Source organism: Hemitrygon akajei, chromosome 4 (genome assembly GCF_048418815.1).
Source record: "Hemitrygon akajei chromosome 4, sHemAka1.3, whole genome shotgun sequence".
In the NCBI taxonomy this organism is placed as follows: Eukaryota; Metazoa; Chordata; class Chondrichthyes; order Myliobatiformes; family Dasyatidae; genus Hemitrygon; species Hemitrygon akajei.
In genome coordinates this window covers 28,249,283-28,263,047 of record NC_133127.1, presented here as the reverse complement: position 1 = coordinate 28,263,047, position 13,765 = coordinate 28,249,283, and the positions used below count along the sequence as shown (strand labels likewise).

The following is a 13,765-nucleotide window of genomic DNA, read 5'->3' as shown; positions in this document are numbered from 1 at the left end:
CAAGAGCCAAAGCATCGGGCCCTGCCTCCAGCCAGTTTACCTCTCTGTCACTGAGGCACATAGGCCTCTAAACCACAGCATGGTTGTGGCCCTCTTGGAGGGATTTGTATTGGTCAGGATGCATTTTCCCATTGGGATATTGTCAGCTTTGATGTCCACCTTGGTTTCAATACCTAATTTTAAAAATGGGTTGAAGGAACTGATGCACCATCAATAACTCACTCTGAGACGTAAGAAGCGAGATATCGGCTTTTATTGACTGGAAGAATGAACAACACTACATCCTGGAGAATGAGGCCGGGCTCAGGCCTCAGTCGCCTTTATACAGGGGTCTGTGGGAGGAGCCACAGGAGCAGTCAGCGGGGGTCTGTGGGAGGAGCCACAGGAGCAGTCAGCAGGGGTCTGTGGGAGGAGCCACAGGAGCAGTCCAGACAGGTATATGTAGTTCACCACAGGAACACTTAACTGGACTGAAAGTTTTGGAATATGGCCTGTTGTATTTTGGATATGCAAGTGATTTCTACCACCTTTTGGCCATGCTTAATCCCAAAGTTATTGAAGGTCATTTGCTGTTTCTTGTCACCTTAACTGTAGGTTGTGCCCCTTTCACAGCTTTTCTCTTCCCATCACTGATTTCTTCACAGTTCTACACACCCTGAAGTCTTTTTTGTCACCTCTCATTTCATTGTCCTCTCCATCACTTACAAATTGCCCCGTGTTTTATTTCACACTGGTTTCTGACTTAAGGCTTTGACTTCTTTTTTCTTAAATTTTTATTTATTTATTAAATTTTAGAAAATTACAAGAATAAAAGAGATGATGAAATAGTGTGGAAAATAATATTAACCCTCCCCCCTCCCCTTAACCCTCCCCCTTTAACCCTTATCTAAAGAAAGAAAAAAAAGAAGAGGAAGATTGCCTGGATATCGGAGGATCCCCACATGCTCCATGGAGTTCAAAATAATTTTAATATTTATTTTTACTTTCCCCAATTACTTTATAATTTTATCTTCAAAGGACCTATGTGTTTAATCCTATCTTTTGTAAGTATGGGAGCCAAATTTTCAAAAATATATCATATTCATTTCTTAGATTGTATGTAATTTTTTCAAGTGGAATACAACTATGTATTTCATTATTCCAACAATCCATAGTTAAATATAAATCAGATTTCCAAGTAACTGCGATAACTTTTTTGGCTACTGCCAATGCAATTTTTATAAATTTTTTCTGATACTTACGTATTCAATTTAAGTTTCGGTATTGTCCCTTCAATTTCTCCAATAAAAATAATACTGGACTATGTGGGAGTTGTACTCTAGTAATTTGTTCCAATAAAAGTCTTAGATTTATCCAAAATGGTTGTATTTTAAAACAAGACCAAGTAGAATGTAAAAAAGTACCAATTTCTTGATTACAGTACCAATTTCTTGATTCAAAATTTACATCTTGTATGTACAATTTGATTCAAAAACAGGCAATTAAATCAGGAATTCATAAATCAAGATAAAAATGGGAATCTGATTTGAATGTTAAAATTGATGGAAAAAACTGGTCAAGATTATGTTCTGATAGTATGAGAAATACAATAAATGTTCGACTTAGATTAATACAATATAATTTTTTACATCAATTATATGTAACACCACAGAAAATAAATAGATTAAATTCAAATATGTCTGACCAATGTTTTCGATGTAATCAGGCTTTGACTTCTAAAATAATATCAGTTGCCAGGCGTAGTCTGTTTTTGTTCTGGTGCCCGTGGTGGCACAGGGTAATGAGAGATGTGTATTTCTCTCCTTGGGCTCCGTCTGTTTTTGGGTCCTGGGTTTCTTTGCACTTTAAAACTTTTGAGTGAAAATATAGATTGCTAATTGGGAACCGGTGAATATTTGATGGAAAGACAATGTCTTATCAGCTGGAGAGTCTAGATAGATCAACATCCATGCTTTTAAGGTGAGAGGGGGCAAGTTTAAAGGTGTTACGTACCCCGTAACTGGGTCACTTACCAGCAAAGATAGAGAGGTCCGTTGAAGTCTGATGGTACTATTTTTAAAAGTCTTTATTTATAAAGGGGCACAAAAATAAGATTAATACAAACATCCAGATAATATATGTCATCAATACTCAATCTAAAAGCGTGGGTATAATCATAATCATCAATAAGAAATAACTCTATCGTTTGTCTAGGGGTTACTGTATTGTCTGATGAAGAAATAAAAGTCAATTGTCCTTAAAGATGCAGCTCTTTTGGGTTGTAGAGAGAGACAGTCTTAAACTTGCCCGTGTCTTTTATGAGGCCGATCCGTTGAGTCGGGGGAGTGGGTTCCCCGTTATTAGTTCAAAAATCGTCGTCCGTGGTACCAGCCCCCGGGCCCCAGACAAGGGAACAGAACGCACGTGGCTTCCTTCAAATGGCTGCCCCCTATTACGGGATCGCTAGCGTTTCTTCTGGTGTGTCTGAGGGGCCGTCTCTACAGCCCCTCTTTTATCTTGACTCGCAGGGTAGGAGATGTCAATCAGGTTGGGGGTGATGCAATCTCTCTCTCAACCAGCCCACTTTGCCCGAGGGCTTGCAAGTAGCATAGTCCCCAATCCACAAATGTGTCTCCAAGAGACAATGGCCAATGTCGCGTTATTTTGCATCGCTGGGGAACGAGGCATCCTGCACGTCTCTCTCCCATTTCCTGGGTCCTCTGACCCAACCCACTAGTGCCCTTGCGATTCTCACAAAGGAGGGGGCTGCGGGCATAACACCTCCCCTCTTAAAAGCGTTTTTTTACCAGCGGTTAAAAACGAAGTAGTACAGAGTCTTACAGGATTGTGGAAGCTAACGCAATACCGAAGGTTTTTCCTTTTCTACAGAGTAATACAGTGATACATTCAATTCAGCATCCAAACAGTTAACGATTACAGTGTCACTTCCTTTAATATTTTAACATCTTGGACCTTACTAAAGTCTTGTAGCATCAGACTTCAATTTAATAACCAGCTATTTTTTTCAGCAAACAAAACTAACGAGTTGTGATCTTAAGCTTATGTGTATACTACCAAAGGTCATGCAAATGCCAATCGTTATGTGGCTTTCAACTTAACAGGCAGGCTTCCAAGGGGTTTGTCTTTATTATTCACATGCTTTGTCGAAATCCCGTACAACCGGCTGGGCTATTTAAAAATGGCGCCCCTCATTAACCGTCGTCTCTTTTCCGGTGAGTTCCTACGTGAAGAACTCGGGTAGTTTGGCGAGGTAAACTCCTGCCCGCCTCTTTCATAGGGGTTATTTTATCAACACCGTGTCCCAAACTTAGACCATTTCCACCCAATTCTTTAATTTTACACAGGTGACTAGCCCTCTCGTCAGGACCCTTCAGGCTATTGGTTTTTAATTCGAACTCTTTGTTCAAGCAGCATTTCAAATTCTGCCTCTTCACACCCCATTCTGGAATAACAATAGGGTGGGGGGCCCCGGCATCTCCCGGCTTAATCTGTAAGCGATCTGCAGGGTTTAAAATTTCTCCGTTCGATTTGGGAACTGCAGATTTCCCGTTTCCTTCCATAATAATATTTACCTCCCCAGTTTTGAGCTCCACATTGAGTTTCACCACACCTTCGAGCACAAACATCGGGGAACTCTCACTTCCCCCTATTACCAAGGTTAACCCTTTCTTCACTGAACCCAGTCTATCTGACCCAAAAGGATGGCCGTCCCGTTCAGCTGAATCAGATACCTCAGACTGTTTCTGAGCTCCGTTACTAGGTTCAGTACCACGTGCATCCCCATCTTGGGCACACTCAAACGGGACATTGACCTCTTCCAGGCCTTCAATGCCCGTACCCTTTTCAAACTCTAAATTCCCCTGATCCTCCCAGTTACTCTCTGGGCAACTCCCTTCCAGAGTAAACTCAACCCCACGGGCTGAAACAACCTCATCTGCCAACCCAGCAGATTTCTTCAAGGCAAGGGCACCCTTTTCATCTAGGACTGCCCTCATTTCATTATCGGGAACACCTTTAGAATTTTCAACTTCGTCAAACAGGTCTGCCACACCAGACAGATCATCCATGTCCAACTCTGGACCTCTTAACCGCTCTAACGGTTCCTCATCTTTCTTTTCTGCCTCTAGAACCTTGCTCCTCGCTAAGGGGAGATCTACCTCCTCTCCCTTACCCTCTTTCACTTTACCACTCTTCGTTTTTCCACCCTCTAAACCCTCGTGGCACAGGGTCGGTAAAAACGTCTCGGCCAAATTGAAACTGGCCAGATTTAAACTGCTCTCGTTCTCAGCTGCCGCTCTCGACAGGCTGCGAGTGACCGCGCATGCGGGATAGCTCTTGGAAGCTGGGGGCGGGGCCTCAACACTCACAGGCTGTTTTATCAGCGTCATGGCTGCCCAAATCTTACCACCGGCTAAATCGTTCCCAAGAAGGACGTCCACGTCAGTTCTCGGGAATTCTGATAGCACCCCTATTTCAACTGGTCCAGACACCAGCTCACAATCCATAATGGCCTTATGTAAGGACTCCATTTCTATCCTTTTATTTATTCCCTTCACCGCTACCATACCCGTTTTTCGACCAAATTCTAGTACCTTACTGCTGATCAACGACAGCTCAGCCCCCGTGTCTCTCCAGATTCGTACGGGAATTGGTGGGTCCCCCTTCCTCAAAGACACGGTCCCGTGTGACAGACAAGTCTCAGACCCTTCTCGTACTCTGTCTACCCGGGGCTCTCTTGTCGATTTACTGATTACCACTGCACATCCGATAGGGACTGCTGCTTTCCCTTTTCCCGTCTCCCTCCTCGGAGCAAAGCACCGAGACGCAGCATGCCCGCTCTTCCCACAATTAAAACAGGTCAAGCCCGGAAATCTCTGGCCGTCTGGCCTTTCCCCCTCAACCTTACCACTAGCTCCCGGCGGGACCTCTGCCTCAGCCGGCGGACTTTCTCGATCGTTCCCACGGTCTCTCGGGGAACTTTTATTTGAGGAAAACTTTGCCTTGTGGGTTAGGGCATATTCATCTACGAATCTAGCAAATTCTGAGATGGACTTATTCGGCTTCTCATTCAAATACATCCGGATCTCCTCCGGAACACAACCTTTAAATTCCTCAATCAAAATTAACTCCCGGAGACGCCCATAATCCTCGTCCACTATTTCTGCGGTGCACCAACGGTCCAAGAGCACCCCCTTCTCATGGGCAAACTCGGTATACGTCTGATTACCCTCTTTCCGTAAATTTCTGAACTTTTGTCTATATGCTTCAGGTACTAGCTGGTAACCCCGGAGAATGGCGGCCTTTACTTTGTCGTAACTCTCCTCCTCTTCCCCCTCCATGGACAACGCCGCATATGCCCACTGTGCCTTCCCTTTTAACACGCTTTGTAACAACGCCACCAACTGTGTTCTGGGCCACTTCTGATTCACTGCCACCTTTTCAAAAAGCAAGAAATAACTATCAACATCCGCCTCCTCGAACGGGGGTACTAACCTCAACGCCCGACTAACATCAAACCGCTCCTCTCGGTCTGACCCCTGACCTCGTTGCTCTTGCTTTAACTTCTCCATATCCAAGTCATGTTTCCTCTGTCTCTCTGTCTCCCTCTCCTTCTCGGCCCTTTCCTTCTCCTTCTCAGCTGCTTCCAGCTCTTTTAACTGAAGTTCATGCTCTCTTTGCTTCTCAGCTCTTTTAGCTGGAGCGCATGCTCCCTTTCTTTCTCGGCCCTTTCTCTCTCTCTCTCTCTTTCTCGGCTGCTTCCAGCTGCTTTAACTTAATTTCATGTTCCCACCTTAATTTCTCCAACTCTAACTGAGCCGTCCCACTAGCTGGTACCTTTACAGGGATATTTTCCAATACCTCAGCTGCAAACACATTCTTCTCAATGTAATACTGAGTTATGGCCCTTCGCACCTCCCGCTTTTTCATTGACAACCTCACCTCTGCGAGGTTTAACCCCTTCACCAAATTTACCAAGTCTGATTTGGTGGCCGGGTTTCCTATAAATTCATCCACGTCCATCTTTGCTGGTTTCCCGTCTGGCTACCCGTGTACCAGATCCAAGTTTGGACTTACAATCCCAATTCACTGGCCCTCCAATTTGGTATCAAATCCCGAGACGAGATCCCCAAGTTGTTACGTACCCCGTAACTGGGTCACTTACCAGCAAAGATAGAGAGGTCCGTTGAAGTCTGATGGTACTACTTTTAAAAGTCTTTATTTATAAAGGGGCACAAAAATAAGATTAATACAAACATCCAGATAATATATGTCGTCAATACTCAATCTAAAAGCATGTGTATAATCATAATCATCAATAAGAAATAACTCTATCGTTTGTCTAGGGGTTACTGTATTGTCTGATGAAGAAATAAAAGTCAATTGCCCTTAAAGATGCAGCTCTTTTGGGTTGTAGAGAGAGACAGTCTTAAACTTGCCCGTGTCTTTTATGAGGCCGATCTGTTGAGTCGGGGGAGTGGGTTCCCCGTTATTAGTTCAAAAATCGTCGTCCGTGGTACCAGCCCCCGGGCCCCAGGCAAGGGAACCGAACGCACGTGGCTTCCTTCAAATGGCTTCCCGCTACTACGGGATCGCTAGCGTTTCTTCTGGTGCGTCTGAGGGGCTGTCTCTACAGCCCCTCTTTTATCTTGACTCGCAGGGTAGTAGATGTCAATCAGGTTGGGGGTGATGCAATCTCTCTCTCAACCAGCCCACTTTGCCCGAGGGCTTGCACGTAGCATAGTCCCCAATCCACAAATGTGTCTCCAAGAGACAATGGCCAATGTCGCGTTACTTTGTATCGCCGGGGAACGAGGCATCCTGCACGTCTCTCTCCCATTTCCTGGGTCCTCTGACCCAACCCACTAGTGCCCTTGCGATTCTCACAAAGGAGGGGGCTGCGGGCATAACAAAGGAGGTGTGCGGGCATCGTATTTTTTTCTGACACAGACTGGTAGGTATTGGGGCAGGAGTGATAGTGTAACCAGACACAATAGGGGCATTTAAGAGGCATGAATAGGGAATGGAGGGATATGAAACCATATACAGGCAGATGGGATTAGTTTAATTTGGCATCATGGTCAGCACAGACATTGTGGGCTGAAGGGCTTGTACCTGTGCTGTACTGTTCTATGCTGTATGAATCAAGATTCCCATAATTAATCAGCTCCCTTTGTCTTTACTTGATGAATGTTGAACAATCTCCACTAGATTTACTGATTGCAGTAGGATATTAGGATGCAGAAACGATTGGCTTCCCCAACTAGGAGGGCTAAGGTTAAGGTGGATTTGGGTGCCGTGTACTAACAAGAGGCTTACCTGCACATTCTAATTGAGATTCCCAAGATCTACTGTCCAGTAGGAGCTTTCTGATAGCTCAGGTAACACTTGAACCTCCGCAGTACAGTAATATGCAAAAGTCTTTGGCTCATATATGTAACTACGGTGTCGAAGACTTTTGCACAATACACTGTATTTGTTGATGTGGAGTGGAGAGTGAGTATGTAAATTTGGCAGGAGCAAAGGATGTTGGGAATAGCGAGAGTGGAGTGCTGCAGGAGGGGTGTGGGACAGGTGGCAGAGAGGGAGTGCCAGGGACGGGTACACTCACACCCTGCCCTGAGACACCAGAGGCTGATTTGATTCCAAACAATTGGATTATTGATCATTACAGAATGTGATTCTGTTGCTTCCTGCTCCCTCTCCTCTCCCTTCCCCTTTTTCTAGCCATGATTCCCCTGTCTGTGCCCTCTTCCCACTCTCAACGAGACCCATATCGGAATCACCTTTATCATAACTCACTCATGTCATGAAATTTGTTTCTTATTTTTGCAACAGTATAGTGCAATACATAAAATTATTACAGCACTGTGAAAAGGTCTGAGACACTCCAGCTAAATACAAGTGCCTAAGACTTTTGCGCAGTACTGGACAGTGACAGGCCTTCAGTAGCAGCTTCAGGCAACCCTGAACTTAACGTTCATCATTACCCAGTTATACATGTCAATTCAGTTAAATAAAAGCAGCAAATAGAAGTGTCGCTCAGCTACAGATGGTTTAAAATATAACCTGTATATAAACATTCTTTGTTTAACATGTTCGCTTTGTTAAATATGCTTCTTTTGCAAAGTATGTATGGATGGTAAAAGCAGGACTGTACCTGTGTTCTGATACTGGATGGGGTTGCACACAGATGCTATCACATGGCCTGCTCACACACAACGTTTTTTGGGTTCAGTCCTGAGCTGTGTGTGATGGGGAAAGTGGTTTCGAGAATCAAAGAGACATAGAGGATGGTCCAGTGAAGATGCACTGTCCTCTGGAAGCCCCCGTGTACAATTGTATGTTTGTATGTTCTCATTGTGACCATGCGGATTTCCTTTGGGGGCTCCATTTTCCTTCCTCGGTCGAAAGGTGCGCAGGTCGGAAGTTAATTAGACACTGGGGCGGCATGGTAGCACAGTGCTTAGTCCAACACCTTACAGTACCAGTGACCCCAGTTCAATTCATCTGCAGAATCCCTTGTATTTATGTATTAGTTTGTTGTACTGTATATGTTTTTCCTCAGGTTGCTGGAAGTGCAGATTGAAGAGCCAGAAGGGGCTGTTCTGCACTGTATATCAATAAATAAATAAGCATATTGCCCTTAGTGTGTGGGGGCAGTAGGGGAGAAAATTGGGCAAATTAAGGGGATTAATATACGAATAGTATAAATAGTTTGTTAATGATCAGTGCAGACTTGATGGGCTGAAGGTCCTCTTTTGGACTTCAGGACTGCGATATATGACACTGTGGGGATGAGTGACAGGTGATACAGTTTGGAAAGGCTTAAATGGATATGGGTTAAGCTAGTGTTATGTTGCCATAGACAAGTTGTGTGGAAGGACCTTATTTCCTTGCTGTGTTCCTCTCTGACTCTATTTGTCCCATCATGTCCATGTTGGCCAAATCTTTTCTGAACTTTTGGACATTAGCCACTGTTCTTCAAATGCTCATCTGGGTAACTTTTAAGTATGATGAGGGCTTCTACCTTCCGCCTCCTTTCAGAGTTCTAGACCTTTGCTGCACTTCAAATGAAAAGATTCTCATTTTAATTTTAATGTGTCTCCTGATTATTGACCTCAGTACCGACCGAGATAGACCTTTACTCCATACCTCTAGCTGAGGACTTCTGATGAAGGGCCTCAGGCTAAAACATCAGCTGCTTATTCCTCTCCATAGATGCTGCCTGACGTGCCGAGTTCCTCCAGCATTTTGTGTGTGTTACTCATAATCTTATGAACCTCTGTCAATACCCATAATCCTGCTCAGTCTTCATTGTTTGAAAGAAAACTGCCCCAGTCTAGCTTGGAAATATAGTTTTCTGGTCCTGGGAACATCTCATGAATCTCCTCTGTGTTGCCATTTCATTCTTTCTGTATTGAGGGGATTAGACAGTATGGAGGACTCTCTCTCCAGCCTGACTGTAGTACAGTTCAAGTGTAGCCTCCAGGCTCTGTGCTTTACAGATAATCTGAACGGCAGGATTTGTGTGAGGAAAAACATATACAGTACAACAAACTAATACATAAATACAAGGGATTCTGCAGATGAAATTCACTGTTCATTCCCCTCCTGAGATAATGCTTGCCGGCCGGACTTTGAGTGGTCCCGGGTTCGAATCCAGCCGGCTTCATGCATGCTTTCCATCTGTGCTGGGTCGTCGAGCGAGCAACTCAGCCTTGTAAAAAACAGATAAATGTTAAAGAATTGGGAAGGTTACCTCCTGGGTCATAGAAAGGAAAAACAACAACAATAGATAATGCTTGACCTGTTGAGTTCATACAGCATTGCTCTAAATAAATATAAAGTGTGAAGGAAATTTAGTCAATTTTGGTCAAGGGTTCACTCTATAGAAAATCACAATACAGGTGATGTTCTAGGAATGCAATCCTTCCATACTACAGGGGTGTATTGTGCTCCTTGAAGTGCACCAATGAATTGGAGGGCTGCAAGGTTTCATCTAGGTGCACAATGAAGAATTGCTGCTTGTAGATCCAGGGGTGTTGTGTTTCTTTAAATGTTAGTTAATTCAAGACAAATTGGAGAAAGGAAAAAAGCTTTGATTTTAAAATAGTTGGTCTCGCAGTAATTATTAAGATATCATGATGTTCCTCTGTGACTTTCCTTTATCACATGCAACTGTTAAATATAAGAGAGACGCTTGTTGAGCTAAAAAAGATCAAAATCTGATACAGATGGAATGTAATCTGATTTGTGCACAGAAAACTCATGTAAGTAAGCTGTACATTATGGTTGTGAAAAATATATTAATAAAATGTTACAGTTATTTCATTAATATTGCCACATGATCATTTGATTAATCTTTAGCCAAAGGGTGGTAAATCTGTGGAGTTCATTGCCACAATATACTTAAAGTGGAGGTTGATAGGTTCTTGATTAATCAGGGTGTCAAAAGTTACAGGGAGAATGGGATTGAGAGGGATAATAAATCTGCCATGATGAATTGGTGTAGCAGACCTGTTGGACCAAATGGCCTAAATCTGTTCCTGCCTTTTGGTTTTATGGTGTTACTGGGAAAAGAACCAGCTATTCTGTGTGGATATCTAATCTGAAATAATCAGCCTTGTCTTGGAGATCTTATCTTGGAAATACGTGCAACCAAAATTGGAACATAACAATTTGCGGGTTGAGAATATGTAGTACTGTGCACAGTACTGTAGTAATTCTGTGTATTGCACTGTACTGATGCCACAAAAAAACCAAATTTCATGTCATATGTGAATGATGATAAACCTGATTCTGATGTGGGTGTCTATTGCGGACTAAGAGTGGGAAGGGGGTTGGGAGAAGGGAATATGGTTGGGAAAAGGGAGAGGAGAGGGAGCAGGAAGCATCAGTGAAACAATTTAGCTCTCAGCCTGGATGATACAACAACTCTCAATCCCTGTATAAGTCAACCTCATCAAGGGCAATTGCATCCTGGTGCTTGTAAATATGGGGAGATTGGAATTTCTGCTGCACTTTCCAGTGATTTAGGGTGACCATGTAGACCTGAGACAGTGTGAAATCTTTTCTGGTTTCCCTTTGGATCATCACTGCTATAATAGGGAGACTTTCGATTTGCATTAGGGAGAACATGTCAAGAGCAGTGTCCTCTTTTATTAAATTTTCAGATATTTTCTCTCCCAAGGCTAAACAGGACAATCCATCAATATTTCCATGAGTAGCTGTCCTCTTGAACTTGACCTTGTAATTGAGTCCTCCAAGAAAAAGAGCCCAACTCTGCATTCATGCCACTGCTGTTAGTGGAACACCCTTCAGTGGGTTGAAAATGAACACTAGTGGTTGATGATCAGTAATGAGAGTAAACTCTCTCCCATGCAAGTACGGGTTAAAACATATTACACCCCAAACCAGACTCGGGGCCTCTCTGTCAATCTGTAAGTAGGTTTTCTCTGCAGCGGTAAGGGAATGTGATGCAAAGGCTTTGGGATGTTCACTTCCATTGCACATAACATGTGATATGACTACACCTATACCATAAGGGTGAGGAGTCACAGGCAGGCTTGACTGGATGATGTAGATCATAGTGTGTGAGTACTGTGTTTGATGTCATATTTCCTTTACCTTTTGGAAAGCCATCTCGCACTGCTTTGTCCATTGCCATTTCTGCCCTATCTGTAGTAATGAGTTCAAGGGATGGAGCACAGTATCCAGGCTTAACAGGAGCCTGTTGTAATAATTGGCAAATCCTAAAAAAAGACAGCAGCTGTGACACATCCTTGTGCCTTGTGGCATTCGCCACTACTTGAATTTTCTCAGCATACTTGTGTAAATGTTGTGTGTCAATGGAGTGACCAGAGTAAGTGATGCTTGGTTTAAAGAATTCACACTTGTGCTCTGATCCCATAATCGTTTAGTCATTTTAACACTGCCTTGAGATTTTGGAGATGTTCCTTGTCATCCTTACTGGCAACAATAATGTCGTCCAGGTAACAGTGTGATCCTCAGCAGCCTTGCAGCCCAACTTTCTGCCAGAATGCAGGTATAGATGCTACTCCAAAAGTTAGAGTGTTCAAGCCCTTTGTGAGTGTTTATGGTGAGAAACACTTTGGACCCTTCTTCCATTTCCATCTGTAGATAGGCCTCAGCTAAATCCACTTTGCTGAGGTGCTTCTCGACAGAAAGGTTTGCGAAGATATTATCTATCCTGCAGTGGGTATTGATCTACTTTCAGTACTGAGTTGATAGTGACCTGAAAATCACCACAGATCTTGACAGACGCATTCTTTTTGGCTACCAGGACCACTGGTACTCTCCATGAGCTCCACTCAACCTTGGAAAGAATTCCTTCAGCCTTTATGTGATTTAACCCACCGGCTACTTTATCAAGGATATGGTATAAGGCACCAAACAAATTTTGCAAAAACTTCGGAATGGCATTTTCATTTAACACTATTTTACCCTTGATATGTTTTGAGTTTTCCAATGCCACCCTTGGACATGTTGAGGCATCATCCAGCACCTTTCTTAATTGGCTTTCAGTTGATTCTATAGCAGGGGATGTGGCATCCAAATAGTGGATGGATTTCCAATCAAGTTGTAGTTGTCTCGCCCAGTCAAGGCCACACAATGCTGCCTCTCCTATATTTTTTTTTTACCACATACAAGCCTAATGTAGCTATTATATTTCACTGTTATGAATGTCATTCCCACAGGAGTTATCTTTTCTCCAGCATAAGTTCTTGGATATCTGCAGGCTTCAATTCAGTATCTTTGATATCATGTTCCAGCTCATTTGGTGAAATGTTAAAAACAGCTGAGCCAATATCCAATTTCATTTTAATCAATTTGTTGTCCATATCTGATGTAAGCTATAATGCTCGTCTGTTGTTAGTTTCCATTTTGTAAGTTTCAAGGAGACTACTCAGTTCTGGGTCACTCATCATTATCAGATTTTTCATCAACTGCCCACAGATTAGTCCTCCTTTTGAAACTGCAACTTTTATATTTTTATCTTTTCTCTTCCTTGTGGATTCCATTTATTTTTGTCTGCACAAAGTGCTCCTTGTGTCCTACTTTGTTGCATTTCCTGCAAGTTTCACCTTTAAAACTGCATTGGCCTGGTGTTCTGGCAGGGCATTTGTCGTACCAAGCTGTGATGCATCGGGTAACCACCTGAGGCAGTTGAGGTGATGGTGACCTATCTTGTCTATGGGATGTACGTGATTGGCGCTGTTGGTGATGTTCACTCCTGGGAACCTGTAGCTGTCAACCCCAGCACCACTGCTGTAAACAGGAGAGTGGGCACTGCTGATCTAAACCAGGGCACCACTGATTAAACAGGAGAGTGGGCACTGCTGATCTAAACCAGGGCACCACTGATTAAACAGGAGAGTGGGCACTGCTGATCTAAACCAGGGCACCACCACTGATGTAGGTAGGGTGTGTGCACTTCTCCCAGCTTACCGAAGTGCACAAGTGCCTGTTTCTGTGCTGCAGTGCTCTATGGCTTTCCACCCTGGGTACAGCAGATGTTTAGAAGTAAGAGCAAGCATTCAGCTGCTGTGAGACCAGTTGGATGGTTGCATTGGGACCTTGAGGTGTGTTGTGCGGCTGATGGCTTGAAAATACGTGTAGTGAAGAATTGGTTGGGTGCAGTAAGAGCACACCCAGTCTCAACAACCTCTCCAACAAATGGATCAGAAGGTCGCTTGTCTACAGATTACAGAGTCTGCAACGCCGGCAGCCACGGACGTCTCCA

General features: G+C 43.6%; 1 protein-coding gene across 1 annotated transcript in view; it reads left to right on the top strand.

Annotated features, from left to right (window-relative positions):
* Positions 1–13,765, top strand: part of LOC140726175 (uncharacterized) — a 59,807-nt gene that overhangs the window by 1,082 nt on the left and 44,960 nt on the right. The gene's annotated exons all lie outside the window — the stretch shown is intronic.